We start from the raw sequence: 17,284 nt of genomic DNA on the forward strand, positions 1-17,284 counted from the left end.
GTCAAAATGGAATTTCATAGGATAAACAGGGTAAACACTATTTATATACGTAAATAAGTACATAATATTTTAACTGACATAATTTGTAAAAATATATCATAAAATAATAATAATATAAGTATCATATGCAGGGCCCACAAGACTGTGTGGGGCCCACATGAGTTCCAAAACCGTATGGAGGTTTACACGAGTCTCGAAACTGTATAGAGCTCATAAAATCGTATGAGAATTATTGGAGTTACGTAAGATCCGTTTGAGTCTCGAAGTGGTGTGGGACCCACAAGACCATGTGGGGCACACATGAGTTTTCAAAATTCAAATTTAATTCTTATTCAAAAATAAATAATAAAATAAATAAATACTACAAATGGTTTAAAATTAATAACAATGATAATAATAATGATAATAATGATTAAGAAAAAAATAATAAAATAATTAATTAACTAATTGATCAATTAATTAGGTAAGTAATTAATTAAAAATTTATTTAATGAGAATGGTGGCAAGCACTCCCACATGGCCTCTATCCCTATCCCATACTCAACCCATACCTTGTCCATCCCTTGCCAATTCTTTAATTTTTAAAAATTATAATTTTACCAATCTCCCTACACTTTTATAAATTCTATTTCTTTCCCAAAATTTTCCTATAAATAGGGAGCTCTCAACCTTCATTTTTCACAACAATTTTTCAAGGAAGAAAAGGATTAGTGAGTGAAAGAAATTGTGGTGGAGATCGAATTTTTAAATAAGTTCTCAATCACCCATTCTTTCCGATCTCATTTCTTAGAGATAGTTACAGTGTTCGTAAGGAAGAAGGTAAGTAAATTTTGATTATGTTAGTTTTTTTTTATTTAAAATTCATATCCGAGTTTATTTTATAAGTAAATTTCAATTATGTTAATTAGTTCCACAAAATTTCCATGAGTTTATTTTTAATTATACCAGTTCTATCTTTAATATACTTGCATCTATTTTTGGGTTAAGAAATGTTCTAATCCCCTCAGGTAAATTTTCAGCATTTATTTCTATTCAAAAATAAAATTATATATATTTTTAATACAAAAATTGTGTGGCATGAGTTTATTTTTACGTTACATTTTTTTATGAAAATATGAGTAAAGATGAGATTTTCACGATATTATTTTAAATTGCATAAATTATAATAAGATGATTTTAAAACCCCTTATGGTAACGAAAGTTCAAAGTTACAAATGTTCGGTACCGCAACTTAAAGTTTATACAGATCAGAGTGCACCCACATTGTTTACAGAGTGGTTATTTATGTTAGTGGATTTCTCCTGAGTGCACACCTAGTTCCGGACCAAGACTTAATAAGGAAAATCTCACTTAAAGTTTACGTACGTTGATTTAGTTTGGTCGGCCAGCCAGCTAAGTCCAGTCTTCGGACCGCACAACCCAGTCATGGGGGTAAACATGACTTACGGCAAATAGGCCTAAGGGTGGTTTTTATAATATATGTTTATACATTTTTAATTACGTGTACAAAGTTACTGATGATTTGAAGGAAAAGTGTAAGTTTACGTGAAAATGATCATTTTGGTGCTTAAATAACGATATAAAGAAAACGTATAAGGAAAAGTATATGTATGTTTATCATTAAATATTTTTACAGTTTTAAAGTTAAAAGTTTAATTTAACAGTTATAGTATATAATTATAAAAGTTTATTGTTGTAATTGATGACAAAAGTTTTATGCATAAATTTTTAAATTTATATTTATTCTAAAAGCAGTTTTGAAATTATAGTATTAAATATTATTTTACGAAATTTTTAAAAAACTCATTTTGGCCACACACTAATAATAATCTTATTTACTTACTGAGCGTCGTCTCACTCCAATCATATTTTTATTTCAGATAATTCTGAAGGGCATGTCAGAAATCAGGCTTAGCAAGCATGCGGGTGGGGATTAGAAAAATAAAGATTGATTAAAAATATTAGTATGATTTCAGATATTTATGTTTGTGTAATTTTCTTCTTTTGAAATAAATGATTGTAATATGGATAATTAGCGCTCTGGTTAATAATAATTGAGTTTATTTGCTTCCGCTGTAAATCAGTAGTAAAAAGTTAATATCTCAGGCCACTTGGGGTCGGGGTATTACATTTGGTATCAGAGTAATAGGTTATCGGTTCTGTAGACTTTAAGAAATAATTTTACCAAAGCATAGGATATAAGTTCTACATACTCTAATATTAAAATTTTACCAAAGCTTAAATATAAAACATGATTTGGGTAGGATTGGGTAGTTTAGAATATTTATTTTAGTTTGTTATATTATTATACGCTAATAATAGATTTATGATTTTAAAATAACATTTGATCATTATTTAAGAATGGATCCTAAAGATAGTAGCATTGGAGGAAATGAGATTTATGTGAAGGCTCCCAAGGACAGATAATAATTATAAAGTTTCTAAGAAAAATAGTAGTATTATTGAAGACACGTTAATTAATTTAAATATGTTATTTATGTTTGTAGAAACATGTACCCATATTGATGATTTATAATTAATTGTCAAATGCATTAATAATTTAAAATTTATATATATATATAAATATAATAATATTCGAGATTTATTTATTTTCTCTGTTATTATTTTCACTAAATATATAAGAAATAACCCATTAGACCCTACTGAGTTTAGAAGTGCTACACATACAAATAGATATGAACAAACGACCTATTATGAAATCTGAATTTATCCAAAAAATATATATATATATATATATATTTTTTTTGCATATGAATATATATTTTTACGTTACATATTCAATTATCAACAAAACATTCAAACTTAATTTAGGAATATATATTTTTTGACAAAATCTTTAATTTTAATTTTTGTATTAGTTTATAAGGAATTAAATATAATTTAAATATTACTTATTGTATTTAAATTCAAATATATATATATATATATATATATATGTATAATCCCTTAACATGTGCAAGTTAAATATGTATATCTATTTTTCCCATTACATATTCAATTTCCATCAAGTATCCAAGTTTGATTTAAAAGTACAAATTTTGACGAAATCTTTAATTTTGTATAAATTTATAAAAGTTGATACAACTTAAATTTTTCTATATAAAAAAAAAAAAAATTATATAGTACAAATTCCATTAATGAAAGTAATATAAAAATTAACTAATTTCCTTCAAATAACTAACCAATGTCAAATCATCAATTGACCAAGCATGTCCAACATATATTTGATCTAATAATAATAATAATAATGGAATATATTAATATATAAGGGGTACTCTTGTAGTTAAAAAAAAAAAAAGGGCCTCATGGATGGAATCATCGGCTATAGCTCACTTACCCCTGAAACAAGGCCAGAGCATGAGATCACTTGGGCATAGTGGGGACTTGAACCCGCTATCACATGGATGCATGACCGGTTCCTTACCACTAGGCCACCCACCCAAGTGGTGATCTAAGGATGAAATTAATTATAGTTAAAGCATTAATAAAGATGTAGAAACATAAAAAGAACCTAGAGTACGCAAATTTTGCAATACGTGTGCGTGCTCGATATCCGTGACACGCGTAGCTCTCTCTCGATTCTTGCAACTCACGTCGTTCTCCCTCGATTTGTGCAAAACGCATTGATCGATATCCGTGACACACGTCGCCCTCTCTCGATTCTCGCGACACACATCTTTCTCCCTCGATTTGTGCAAAACGCATTGTTTGATATCCGTGACACGCATCGCTCTCCCTTGATTCTCGCAGTACATGTCGCTTTCTCTCTCGATTTCCACAACACGCGGCCATTCCCTTATAAAAAGGGTCTATCCTTCTCAAACTCTAAGCATCATAGCTTTCTATCATCTTGAACAATCACATTTCAGTTTGCAATGATTAGCTCTTCCCAACTTGTCTCTTAGTTGTCTCATTACTCGAAAATATTGCCAAATCACCCAACTCCCCAAGTTGCTGAGAGCAGCACTAGATCGTTGATCCAAAGATGGAAACCCAGTAAGGTACAGCTAGAGATTTTAGAGGCGGCCTTCCACAGTAATCAAGGGGAACTCCCTTCTGTGGAGCTTACTATCTTGCTTGCAGCACAACTCTGACGGTATGGTCCAATCTAGCCGAGAAATATACGCTTTTGGTTTGAGAACCGTAGGTGTAGACGGGGATCAGTTGGAGAAGCCACTATCTCAACAACTGCCCCGTCAATTCTCCATCTTACCTCCTCCACCACTACCGCCCCGAGCAGTGCCCCTGCCATTCTTCCAATCCTCTTCCCTATCGAGAATATTCCGACTATGAAACTTACAACTAATATCACACCAATGAGCCATATCCCTTACAATGGCAATATTGCAGTCACCACACTAAGAGTTTCGGATAATGCTAGCCTACTTCACCATTGCAAGGAAATCCGATGCGCATTGAGACTCATATACGGGCCACCAATAACTTGGGAAGAGGGCAGCTCTTCCTCCTTCGCCGAACAAACGGGCATTCTCTCCCTTTTTCCGACCCAAGCCGGCGACATTATAAGAGGTCAACTCTGTCAAGAAAGAACCCAGGCGGTTAGCAGTGACACCGCTAGTATTGCGATAGATGTTGACGTTGATCTAAGGCTCTAAAGGCCAGATCTCGTATATTTTTAATTTATAGGACATGTATAATATATATACATATATATAATTATCCTTTTCCACATCTTCTGAATTTCTTTTCCATTTCAACCTTTATTAGACCGACGATTCACACTTCAATTCCCAAAATAAAATACTTCGCCAAATTGACCCTCAATCTATTCTAAGACTTAGTCAAATCGTTAATCAATGTACTATTTTAAATAGCGCAACCAATTATACAGTACTCATTTTAAATTAGCAAATTTCGAGGACGAAATTTTTATAAGGAGGGGAGATTGTGATGACCCAAAAATATATATATATATATATATATATATATGATTAAAGCACAATAATAATAAAATAATAAAAATGGTCATTAAGTTAATATCAATACAGAAGTGTTTTTCTGTAAGATCCTTGATTCCATGTTTGATGCCTAAGAAAGACCTTGTCTTAGCGAGTGCTCAGAAACCATTGCGGCTCAGTCGCTCCCTGGAGGTCGGCCTAGTCAAAATGGAATTTCATAAGATAAATAGGGTAAACACTGTTTATATACGTAAATAAGTACATAATGTTTTGACTGACATAATTTGTAAAAATATATGATAAAATAATAATAATATAAGTATCATATGCGGGGCTCACAAGACCGTGTGGGGCCCACATGAGTCCCGAAACCTTGTGGAGGTTTACACGAGTCTCGAAGCTGTATAGAGCTCATAAAATCGTATGAGGATTATTGGAGTTACGTAGGATCCGTTTGGGTCTCGAAGTGGTGTGGGGCCCACATGAGTTTTCAAAATTCAAATTTAATTCTTATTCAAAAATAAATAATAAAATAAATAAATACTACAAATGGTTTAAAATTAATAACAATGATAATAATAATGATAATAATGATTAAGAAAAAAACAATAAAATAATTAATTAACTAATTGATCAATTAATTAGGTAAGTAATTAATTAAAAATTTATTTAATGAGAATGGTGGCAAGCACTCCCACATGACCTCCATCCCTATCCCATACTCAACCCATACCTTGTCCATCCCTTGCCAATTCTTTAATTTTTAAAAATTATAATTTTACCAATCTCCCTACACTTTTATAAATTCTATTTCTTTCCCAAAATTTTCCTATAAATAGGGAGCTCTCAACCTTCATTTTTCACAACAATTTTTCAAGGAAGAAAAGGATTAGTGAGTGAAAGAAATTGTGGTGGAGATCGAATTTTTAAATAAGTTCTCAATCACCCATTCTTTCCGATCTCATTTCTTAGAGATAGTTACAGTGTTCGTAAGGAAGAAGGTAAGTAAATTTTGATTATGTTAGTTTTTTTTTTATTTAAAATTCATACCCGAGTTTATTTTATAAGTAAATTTCAATTATGTTAATTAGTTCCACAAAATTTCCATGAGTTTATTTTTAATTATACCAGTTCTATCTTTAATATACTTGCATCTATTTTTGGGTTAAGAAATGTTCTAATCCCCTCAGGTAAATTTTCAGCATTTATTTCTATTCAAAAATAAAATTATATATATTTTTAACACAAAAATTGTGTGGCATGAGTTTATTTCTACGTTACATTTTTTTATGAAAATATGAGTAAAGATGAGATTTTCACGATATTATTTTAAATTGCATAAATTATAATAAGATGATTTTAAAACCCCTTATGGTAACAAAAGTTCAAAGTTATAGATGTTCGGTACCGCAACTTAAAGTTTATACGGATCAGAGTGCACCCACACTATTTACAGAGTGGTTATTTATGTTAGTGGATTTTTCCTGAGTCCACACCTAGTTCCGGACCAGGACTTAATAAGGAAAATCTCACTTAAAGTTTACGTACGTTGATTTAGTTTGGTCGGCCAGCCAGCTAAGTCCAGTCTTCGGACCGCACAACCCAGTCATGGGGGTAAACATTACTTACGGCAAACAGGCCTAAGGGTGATTTTTATAATATATGTTTATACATTTTTAATTACGTGTACAAAGTTACTGATGATTTGAAGGAAAAGTGTAAGTTTACATGAAAAGGATCATTTTGGTGCTTAAATAACGATCTAAGGAAAACGTATAAGGAAAAGTATATGTATGTTTATCATTAAATATTTATACAGTTTTAAAGTTAAAAGTTTAATTTAACAATTATAGTATATAATTATAAAAGTTTACTGTTGTAATTGATGACAAAAGTTTTATGCAAAAATTTTTAAATTTATATTTATTCTAAAAGCAGTTTTGAAATTATAGTATTAAATATTATTTTACGAAATTTTTAAAAAACTCATTTTGGCCACACACTAATAATAATCTTATTTACTTACTGAGCGTCGTCTCACTCCAATCATATTTTTATTTCAGATAATTCTGAAGGGCATGTCAGAAATCAGGCTTAGCAAGCATGCGGGTGGGGATTAGAAAAATAAAGATTGATTAGAAATATTAGTATGATTTCAGATATTTATGTTTGTGTAATTTTCTTCTTTTGAAATAAATGATTTGTTATATGGATAATTAGCACTCTGGTTAATAATAATTGAGTATATTTGCTTCCGCTGTAAATCAGTAGTAAAATGTTAATATCTCAGGCCACTCGGGGTCGGGGTGTTACATTTGGTATCAGAGCAATAGGTTATTGGTTCTGTAGACTTTAAGAAATAATTTTACCAGAGCTGAGAGACATTTGGAAGGGTTGGACGCCTCAGAGACGATTGATATTTTATCAGACGTATGGACACATCAGCTTTCTATTGCATGTTTCCGTAGACTCCCACAAGATTAAAGCATTAGTGGAATTCTTGAAGCATTAGTGGAATTCTTGAATCCGTCGTATTGCTGCTTTACTCTGGATGGGGTAGACATGGCTACCACCATAGAGGAATACATTTCACTATTGCATCTGGCCAAACTGCCAACGCCCTACAGAACGTATGCGCCCGCTCGAACATCTGTCATCAAGGATTTGTTTAGGGCCACCGGGGTTAAGGTCCAGAATCTGGGAGACTCGAAGGTTACTTGGGAACACCTGAAAGAGTTGATGAAGAAGCCCGGAAAGGAAGAAGCCCAGCTACATTTGCTGGCATTAGCCATCTACGGCCTGCTTATGTTCTCGAAGGAACTAGGAGTCTTCAATCATGCCACCATTGGCTTCGTAGCACAAGTAAGGGAAGGGGTGAATCCAGTCTATGGTATTTTGGCCAAGACGTTCCGATCTTTTAACGGATGTCGGACCAGACTAGCGACATGCTCGATTGACCTATTGGGTTCCATTGCTTTATGTGTGGATGATGATCCATTTGCCATGCATCCGGGAATTCTTTCGCACTTCTTTCTTAACGATCAGAATAACTTTATTAGAGTTTGAGGCAGCTCGTTGGGAAGAACACGCGAATGGAAAGACAGACTACAGAATCTAGTTAGTAAGGGGATTGTATGGCAGGCACTGTGGATCGTCCAGCCCAAAGTGATATACAGATGGAAAAACCTTCCTTGGGTCCCATGTTAGGTCTCTGGAGTGGAATATCCTACACACCGCTTATGTTCCGAACGCAAGTAGGTGCAATACAGTTCGTACCAATGACCCATGGACTGGAAGACGCTCGGTTCACATATGAGGATGATGATAGTCAAAGGAAGATCTGAGAGTTTGTTGTATCATGGAGGCATATGCGCATAGTCGAAGCAACTAGTTAGAACTCGGGAGTCCAGGAGAATTATGAGCTATGGAAACGTGACAGGGTGAACCCTCAGGTCCTGTGCGAGGGAAAAGCTCCGACAGACAAGAAACGACCAAGAGAAACCACATTTCTATCTGAAAGAAAGACCTCCAGAGAACAGTTGCCAAAACGATGTCCGGTAGATCCTCAACCCGAGCCAAGAAAGCGATCGAAGATTCAGAGCTCACCATCAAAGAAAGCATCGGCAGTTTTGAGAAAGGAGAAATAGAGACTTTAAAAGGCACTTGATCAAAAAGTCCAACAGCTGAGAGAGTCAAAAGCAGAAATTGAAGAAAAATCTCAGTACATATAGGACCTGGAAGAGCGGTATGACAAACAAAGATACCACTTTAACAAAGTGCTTGAAAAACTGGAGCCTTGTGTAACCAAAGCCAACTACTGGGAGGCCCGGTACAAAGCACTGAAATAGAAGGTGGACAGTGTGGCACTCACAAAGTCAAAGCCAACCTTAGAAGATTCAAGCTGCCTCGTCGAGAGCGGATCGGAGAATCAGAATCTGACATTTGTGTACACTAGTTGGAAATTTTTTGTGTTTCTCACTAAAAATTGTTTGAAAATTTGAAATGAAATGATAAAGATTTTTCTTCAGAACCTTGGCTAAAGCACATAGAACTGCATGATTGTACCTTTTATGTCATACATGCTCATAAACATCAATTACATGCATTTGTTCAGAAGGATGCGAGTTTTCATGAACAAGGAGGTGGAAACAAGCCAGATGTGACTAAGATCCGGAAAGATTGAGGTAAATACACACTCGTACAACACCCGCGGAAAAGCTAAGGCCATGGCAGAACAGTTAGAGAGCCATTTTTTGGGGATCGAGCAGGGGCAGGAGGAGCTGAGCAATTAGATGAAGAGGATATTGAACTTGCTGCTAAATAAAGGGAAGACAATCCAAGATCAGGATCATGAAGAAAAAAATGATCCTATCCACCCGCCCAGTTTTACATCGATTCATGGGTAGTCTTCCGGTTAGCCACCATTCACCTCGGAGAAACTGTCACATGGCACGCCACCTTTTATCCTAGCAGTGACGGGAATGGGGATGCCCTTATCAGCACTGGCGGGGGCAGGGACAAGCAAAACCACAATAGAATATCGATGTGATGAGCTAGAAGAGCGGCTAAGGGCCATAGAGGGGACTCGAGCCTCCAATACCACCAGACCCTTAGATTACTACCTGGTGCCTAATGTAGTCCTTCCTCCAAAGTTTAAAATGCTAGACTTTGAGAATTTTAATGGGACCACATGCCCTCGGACCCACCTCCGTTGTATTGTCAGTCGATGGCCGCTTACGCCGATAATGAGAAGTTGATGATGTACTGCTTCCGAAGCAGTCTTACTAGGACAACGGCTAGATGGTATGTCCAGCAAAACAGGGCCTAGATCCATACGTGGGGGGACTTGGCCGATGCCTTCGTAGTGCAATATCGCCATATCCTGGAAATGGCTCCAAACAGGATTTACCTTTTTTAAATGAAGAAAAAGCCAACAGAGACTTTCAGGGAGTATGCACACCGTTGGAGAGACGCAGCCACTCAAGTGGATCCTCCGGTTGATGACCGTGAGGCAATATTGATGTTCGTAGGGACATTAAAAGATCCATACCATTCACACATGATAGGATCCACCCCCCACAACTTCATGGACATTATGGCAGCAGGGGCTAGAGTGGAAGCCGACGTCAAAGCAGGACGGATAAAAGCTAGCAATACCGATAGTGGCCCAAGCAAGAAGTGGGTCAAAGGTAAGAAGGAAGAAGAGACCCAAATGATACAGGGGTCTATCAAGAGTCGAAGGCAAAGAGGCCAAAGCCAACAACCAGGAGGAAATTTCTATATGGAACAGGTAGTGAACCAGACACTATTTATGGGCCCAAGGCCCTAGTTCGCAGCCCCACGACCAAGACCAGCGTTGACAAATAATCAAGTTCAAGAAAGGGATACACCAAGGAATGCTAGAAGGATCGACCCAATCCCCATGCCCTATGCCAATTTGTTTCCTCAACTATGTGAGAAAGGAATGGTGACGACTATACCAGCCATTCCCGTCACCAATCCACCACCTCGATGGTTTGATCCAAATGCCCATGTGCATACCACGCAAATTCTCCGGGCCACTCCATCGACCAGTGCTGGGCTTTCAAATATAAGGTTTAGTCATTGAAAGATGCGGGGTGGCTGGCCTTTGATGACAAGCTGGCAGGCATTCAGGGAAACCCTTTACTAAATCATGAGGGAGACCAGATCGATATGGTCAGGGTAGAACCCAGAAAGGCACAAGAAGCCAACTCAGATCGTTTCGCTTTGGATGGGTATACCAGGAGCTCAGGAAGGCAGGCCTAATAGAATTAGAGGCCACCTGTCCCAAAGGAGCACGGTGCGAATGCCAAAGTTCTTTGAGAAAGACTGTTTAGGGCTGCAAAACCTTTAGGTGGGTCCTACACAAAATGTTGGATGACAAGTCCATAGAAGTCGGCTCGATTCAGCTTTGGGAGATAAAGAACAAGAACATCCCTCGTGCCCACACCAACCTTTCATACCCTTGGCAAAGAAATCCAGCTATGTCTATAAGACTCCAACCCATTTGGTTATCTCGGTACCTCGACCGTTCCTGTATCAAAATGACAAGGCAGTGCCATGGAAGTACGATTGTCAAGCCCAGGGCGTGGAAGATACAGGCAATATCGCGAGTGTAACCCGTAGTGGCAGAGTATATACACCAGCACAATATGGCAAGCCGGATACAGAGCAAATTGGCGAATCAAGCAGAAGCACTAAAAAGCCAGTTCAACCGCAAGAGGTTGAAGAATTTCTGAAGCTTATCAAACACAGCGAATATAGTGTGGTTGACCAATTAAAAAATATGTCAGCACATATATCCATTTTGTTTCTACTTTTAAACTCAAAGGTTCACTAAAAAGAACTGCTAAAACTTCTTAATCAGGCGTATATACCTCAAGATATCAGTGTAAAAAAATTCAGCCATGTAATCGGAGGCTTGTCCGCGATCAACTAAATTACCTTTAGTGATGAAGAAATCCCATCGGAAGGAAGAGGGCATAACCAAGCATTGCACATATCGGTCAAATGCAAGGACCATATGATAGCTCGGGTGTTAGTCGATAACGGGTTGTCCCTCAACATTTTTTCGATGACCACTCTTTAGAAATTTCCGGTTGACCCTTCGTATATCAAGCAGAATAATTTGGTAGTCAGAGCTTTCAATGGAACCCGTAGGGAGTACGTAGGGGAAATTGAGATTCACATGCTGATTAGACCTGTCATCTTCAACATCACATTCTAGGTAATGGACATTACACCTTCTTACAGCTGCTTGTTAGGAAGGCCATGGATCCATAACACTGGGGCAGTCGCATCTTCACTACACCAGAGGTTGAAATTTGTAGTAGGGAACCAGTTGATCTGTGTATATGAAGAAACCAACATTATGATAACGAAGCCCACTTCCACTCCTTATGTGGAAGCTGCGGAAAAGGCATTGGAGGACTCATTCCGAGCCTTCGAGATCGTAAATGTCGCAACTATAACAAAAGGATCTCCAATCCCACGCCCTCAGATCTTTGCCGCAGTGCATATGATGGTGTCCGAAATGATTAGGCAGGGGTACCATCCGGAAAAAAAAACTGAGGAGAAGAAGATGCAGAGGGAGGAAAGACTCACCGGCGAAACAAGTTCCAAGGGAGGACTAGTTGTCCCGTCCATTAGCTGGACTTACGTGAAAAGCAACCAATCCAACCTGGAGGCAAAATTGTGACAATTGAGCATATCAGTGTTAGATGCTGAAGTCCCCTCAGGCATTGCAGCAGAATGGATCCGTCATCACCAACCAGAAGTACAACTTCAAAACTAGAGCTCCTTTGATTTACCGGATATCATAATGTAATGATCTTTATTCAGAATGTGTTTCATTTTGTTTTTCTGTTGTATTCCCCCGACCACTGAAAAATTGGGGAAGCTCCTTAATGAAAGTGAATTATGCATTCCTTGCCACTTATGTGCATCTTGAAAATCAGTTGTCAAAATTTGTTTTTTAATTTCATGCAAGAATAAAGAAAATAACAACACCAAAATCCCTCACCAAGTAATTGACATTAACTTTGAAAATCTAATCCATGAAACCGAAGTTGAAGATTAAGAAATAAACTTATCCCTTAAAATGAAAAGAATGTTAAAATCTGATGAAAAACCAACCTTGACCAGTAGCGATCCCACTGTTGTGATTAACCTGGGAATTGAGGAAGAACCCAAGCAGGTGAAAATCGGGGCACTACTAAAGGGTGAGGAACAGAACCACATGATTGAATTGCTAAGGGAGTACCGGGATGTATTTGCCTGGTCATACCAAGACATGCCAGGTTTAGACACGGATTTAGTGACCCACAAGATCCCACTTCACCTAGACTCGAAGCCGGTAAAACAGAAACTGAGGAGAATGCGGCTGGAGATGTTACTCAATATAAAGGAGGAGGTACAGAAACAGTTTGAGGCAGGATTCTTGGAGGTAGCCCAATACCCTGAATGGATGGCCAACGTTGTCCCAATAATCAAGAAGAATGGTAAAGTAAGAGTTTGTGTCGACTACCAAGATTTAAATAAAGCAAGCCCTAAGGACAACTTCCCTCTTCCGCACATTGATGTGCTAGTAGACAACACCACAGGGCATGCTTTATTTTCATTCATGGATGGTTTTTCTGGGTACAACCAAATCAAGATGGCATCTGAGGACAAGGAGAAAATGACTTTCATCACGTTATGGGGGACCTTCTGCTATAAGATCATGCCATTCGGACTAAAGAACGTCGGAGCCATATACCAGAGGGTCATGATAACCCTCTTTCATGACTTAATGCATAAGGAGATTGAGGTTTACGTCGATGACATGATCGTTAAGTCACAAAATGAGAAGGACCACGCGCCAAACTTGGAGAAGTTGTTTAAAAGGCTTCGGAAGTGCCAATTAAAGTTGAACCCCGAGAAATGTAGCTTCGGTGCTATGTCCGGGAAACTATTGGGATTTATAGTAAGTGAGAAAGGGATTGAGGTAGACCCCGACAAATTCAAGGCTATTTAGGAAATGCCTAGCCCAAAGTCCGAAAAGGAGGTGCGTAGCTTCTTAGGTAGGCTCAACTACATTGTCCAGTTTATATCTCAATTAACCGCCACCTACGAACCCATCTTCAAGTTGTTAAGAAAGAACAACCCAGAAAAGTGGAACGAGGAGTGCCAAGTGGCCTTCGAAAAAATAAAGGAGTACCTCTTAAACCCCCAAGTAGTGGTGCCACCAGTGTCCGGGAGGCCTGTTGATCTTATACTTGGCAATTTCAGGAAACTCCATGGGTTGCGTGTTGGGCCAACATGATAAGACAGGGAGAAAAGAAAGAGTCATTTATTACCTTAGCAAGAAGTTCACGGATTATGAGTCTAAGTACTCCGATTTGGAAAAAACGTGTTACACTTTGTTATGGACGGTCAGTAGGTTGAGGCAATACACATTGTATTACTCCACCTGATTGATCTCCAAAATGGACCCAATTAAGTACGTATTTAAAAAGCCCGTAGTAACCGGTTGAGTAGCACGATGACAGATGTTGTTGATGGAATATGATATTTCTTATGTCACCAGAAAAGCTATCAAGGGTAGTGTCATTGCAGAATACTTGGCTGAAAGGGTCATGGAGGATTATCAACCTATGGAGTTCGAATTCCCAGATCAAGATATTGATTCCATAACCCAAGAAGGAGAAGACCCTGAAGAATGTATGATGTTGTTCGATGGGGCAGTCAATGTTTGGGGACATAAAATAGGTGCAGTGCTCATATCCCCGGATGGGAAACATTACCTAGTGGTGGCTAAGCTCACTTTCCCTTGCACTAACAACATAGCCGAATACGAGGCGTGTATACTGGGTCTACAGGCCGCTATGGATAGGGGTGTCAAGCGTCTAACATTAAGGGGAGATTCGGCCTCATCCACCAGCTAACCGCAGAATTTGAAACTCAGGATTCCAAGCTGGTGCCATATTGAGAGTACATTGAAAAGATGATAGAAGGGTTTGACAGTATTAGTTTCTCTCACATGCCAAGAGAGAACAACGTGATGCCTGACGCACTGGCTACTCTAGCCGCTTTATGCAAGGTAGAAGAAGGGGTGAAGATTGAAACTATTCAGATCAAAGTACAATCCGAACCTGCCCACTATATGGTGATAGAGGAGGCCGACAGAAAACCTTGGTTTTACGATATCAAAACGTATATCTAGAAAAGGGAGTATCCCGAAAAAGTAGCCAACGATGATCGGAAGACTATTAGAATATTGGCCATGGGTTTCTTTTTGGATGACGAAGTTTTGTACAAAAGGAATCATGACATGACTCTCCTAAGGTATGTGGAGGCGCGAGAGGCCCAACAAGTCATGCGTGAGGTTCACAAAGGATTCTGCGGTACCCATGCTGGGGGCCATTCGTTGGCACGGAAAATACTTAGGAGTAGGTACTACTAGACAACCATGGAAAAATATTGCATTAACTACGCTCGAAAGTGCCAAGTTTATGGTGATCGGATACAAGTCCCACCGGCCCCGCTTCATGTTCTCTCTGCACCTTGGCCCTTTTCAGCCTAGGGCATGGATGTGATCGGGCCGATAACTCCTGTTGACTCTACGAGTCCAATCCTATTTTGATAATGACAAATCACTTGGTATTTGATACGTGCATTGAGTTTGTGAACATGAACTATATTAAGCATACATGGAAGGATAACGATTCATGGAAGTCACAAAGTAAAGCTAACAAATCTTGGCAAGATCCATGGAACTCAAAAAGTACGAGAATCAAGATGCAAGCGGCAAAGTTTAAGAACATCTTGGGAATGGATATTTAGAACTCATGCACTTACATTTTCGTATGATTTAATTTGAGACTCTACATAACTTAGAATGATTTTAGGATTCATGCATTTCATGTACATCATTAGGGAACTTCCATGGACTTAGAAATGTTTTTAAAATCATGGAAAATTTGTTTTATAAAGGACCTAAGAAAAGGAGCAAAGCAAAAATTTAAACTAGAAAAGAAAATTTGAGAAAAAGGGGACTTCGGTAGCCTGAACTCAACCTCAGTCGCCTGAAGAATTTCTTCAGGAGCTTGAAGATTAAGCTCGGTAGCTTGAAGAATTAATGGGAAACACAGCAAGTTGACCGAGGTTCTTCGGTCGCCTGACCTTGGAACCTCAGGCGCATGAACCCACTTCAGGAGCCTGAACTTCCGTCTTTAGGCGCCTAACCCTGTATTCCAACTTGATTTTTCAAAGGCTTAAGGAACTTCGGTCGCCTGGGCTTTCGACCTCAGGCGCTTGAACTTGCGGGAAACTTAAAAACTTGTTTTTTATTAAAAGAACTTGGGAGCTATTTCATTGATCCAATGGCTGAGATCAATCCTAAGGGTAAGACACTATATATACTGAATATCTAAACCCTAGAAAAAAGCTAAGACACACAACAAGAGAAGAACGCATCGTTTTGCAAGATTATAGAGAAACTTGAGCTGATTGTCTGCAATTTATTCTACTTCCATTGTCTTTGGGAAAATCTATTCCAAAAATCAAAGGGCATTCATTCATTCAATTGTACTTTTATCTAGTATTGAGGTTTGATATTTCAAAGTATTATTCTTAAGAACTTCTCATCTTATTACGTGCTCTTGATTATTATTAGAAAAGTTTTGATCTTGAGTGTGCATATTCGTATAAAAATTGATTTTTGAAAAGATCATTACTTGAGAAAGCTTGTTTAGCTTGGCTGATTGGGTTTTGATTCAAGAGTATATAAATATACTTATATATTGTTCATTGAGCTTATTATTGAAAAACCTATTTTGATTAAAAGATTGATCTTGAAAGTGCCTATACATACACATAGTTATTCTAAACAAGATCATTACTTGATTTAGGATATGTGATTGATTGAAAGTTTTTGATTCAAGTGTATGTTTGCTAAAGGATCTATATTTTAGATATATTAACACTTGATTAAATATCCTTGGTACTTATAACTATACATTTTCTTGAGGAATATTTTCTGAAAAACAATATACTCAGTTTGTGATTGAATGCTTGAAAGAAAACTTTGTGATTTTGATTGATTTAATATTCAAGACAAAGTTTTTATTAATAAGTTCACATCAAATATATTTTGTGCATTTTTACAAAGTAAACCAAGAATCCTAGTATACTCCAAAACATTTTAAATATATATGTACTTGGGAGTTTTGGTTAACTAGGAATTTGTGTGTTGAAGCATATCATACATAAAACGATTGTATCGTTTTCATACATTCACGAGCTTCAAGTTTTAATCATATGTTAATGTGTTAGGAAATTGAATTGTACTCATAAGCTTTGGTTAGAAACATTGTTTTGAGTGTTATTTTTCAGATTCTATTGTATACACGGTTCAGTGTGTGAACCGGTGTGTGAGGAGAGAGTTGTATCTCCTGTAAGCAGCGAAGTAGGAGGGAGATGTGCCTCTTGTAAGCAGCGGATTGTAAGGGAAGCTTCGTCCCAATTTAAGGAGCAGGTATTTAGTGAATCTTTGAGTGGTTGCTCAAGGCGAGGACGTAGGTCAAGTCGGCTGAACCTCGTAAAACCGTGTTTGTCTTCTCTCTTCCCTTTACTCTTTATTTTCAGCACTACATTTAAATTGTGTATATTGCATGCATAAGTTGGGTAGTCTTACAAATAAGTAATCGAGTAACAAGAATTTATTGGTAAATATATAAGAAGGGTTTAAGCGGTAAATAAGTGTCAAAGAATTTTTTTTAAATACCCAATTCACCCCCCGTCTTGGGACTACACCTGATTCAACATTTGGTATCAGAGCGGGT

This window comes from Malania oleifera, chromosome 11 (genome assembly GCF_029873635.1).
Source record: "Malania oleifera isolate guangnan ecotype guangnan chromosome 11, ASM2987363v1, whole genome shotgun sequence".
In the NCBI taxonomy this organism is placed as follows: Eukaryota; Viridiplantae; Streptophyta; class Magnoliopsida; order Santalales; family Ximeniaceae; genus Malania; species Malania oleifera.